The sequence below is a fragment of the Phyllobates terribilis genome, unplaced genomic scaffold (genome assembly GCF_046119375.1).
Source record: "Phyllobates terribilis strain yellow unplaced genomic scaffold, ASM4611937v1 Scaffold_13__5_contigs__length_258822181, whole genome shotgun sequence".
NCBI classification, from domain to species: Eukaryota; Metazoa; Chordata; class Amphibia; order Anura; family Dendrobatidae; genus Phyllobates; species Phyllobates terribilis.
This window is the reverse complement of record NW_027362773.1, coordinates 7,032,040-7,033,777: the sequence shown is the minus strand read 5'-3', so window position 1 is coordinate 7,033,777 and position 1,738 is coordinate 7,032,040.

Sequence of the window (1,738 nt, the reverse complement as noted above, 5' to 3'; positions counted from 1 at the left end):
GCTGCATCTAGCCCAAAAAATAATTTTGGGCATAGTAGCAGTGTGTGGTACTCATTGTATTAGGCCATCTATACCAAGCTCCACCAGCTTTGAAATTAATAATAATTTTTAGCTGCATCTAGCCCAGAAAATAATTTTGGGCATAGTAGCAGTGTGTGGTACTCATTGTATTAGGCCATCTAAACCTAGGTCCACCAGCTATGAAATTAATAATAATTTTTAGCTGCATCTAGCCCGGAAAATAATTTTGGGCATAGTAGCAGTGTGTGGTACTCATTGTATTAGTCCATCTATACCAAGCTCCACCAGCTTTGAAATTAATAAAAATTTTTAGCTGCTTGTAGCCAAGTAAAATAATTTTGGGCATAGTAGCAGTGTGTGGTACTCATTGTATTGGGCCATCTATACCAAGCTCTGCTAGCTTTGAAATTAATAATAATTTTTAGCTGCATCTAGCCCGGAAAATCATTTTGGGCATAGTAGCAGTGTGTGGTACTCATTGTATTATGCCATCTATACCTAGCTCCACCAGCTTTGAAAATAATAATAATTTTTAGCTGCATCTAGCCCAGAAAATAATTTTGGGCATAGTAGCAGTGTGTGGTACTCATTGTATTAGGCCATCTATACCAAGCTCCACCAGCTTTGAAAATAAAAATAGTTTTTAGCTGCATCTAGCCCGGAAAATAATTTTGGGCATAGTAGCAGTGTGTGGTATTCATTGTATTAGGCCATCTATATCAAGCCCCACCAGCTTTGAAATTAATAATAATTTTTAGCTGCATCTAGCCCGGAAAATAATTTTGGGCATAGTAGCAGTGTGTGGTACTCATTGTATTAGGCCATCTATACCAAGCTCCACCAGCTTTGAAATTAATAATAATTTTTAGCTGCATGTAGCCCAGTAAAATAATTTTGGGCATAGTAGCAGTGTGTGGTAATCATTGTATTAGGCCATCTATACCAAGCTCCACCAGCTTTGAAATTAATAATAATTTTTAGCTGCTTGTAGCCCAGTAAAATAATTTTGGGCATAGTAGCAGTGTGTGGTACTCATTGTATTGGGCCATCTATACCAAGCTCTGCTAGCTTTGAAATTAATAATAATTTTTAGCTGCATCTAGCCCGGAAAATCATTTTGGGCATAGTAGCAGTGTGTGGTACTCATTGTATTATGCCATCTATACCTAGCTCCACCAGCTTTGAAAATAATAATAATTTTTAGCTGCATCTAGCCCAGAAAATAATTTTGGGCATAGTAGCAGTGTGTGGTACTCATTGTATTAGGCCATCTATACCAAGCTCCACCAGCTTTGAAAATAAAAATAGTTTTTAGCTGCATCTAGCCCAGAAAATAATTTTGGGCATAGTAGCAGTGTGTGGTATTCATTGTATTAGGCCATCTATATCAAGCCCCACCAGCTTTGAAATTAATAATAATTTTTAGCTGCATCTAGCCCGGAAAATAATTTTGGGCATAGTAGCAGTGTGTGGTACTCATTGTAGTAGGCCATCTATACCAAGCTCCACCAGCTTTGAAATTAATAATAATTTTTAGCTGCATGTAGCCCAGTAAAATAATTTTGGGCATAGTAGCAGTGTGTGGTACTCATTGTATTAGGCCATCTATACCAAGCTCCACCAGCTTTGAAATTAATAATAATTTTTAGCTGCATGTAGCCCAGTAAAATAATTTTGGGCATAGTAGCAGTGTGTGGTACTCATTGTATTAGGCCAT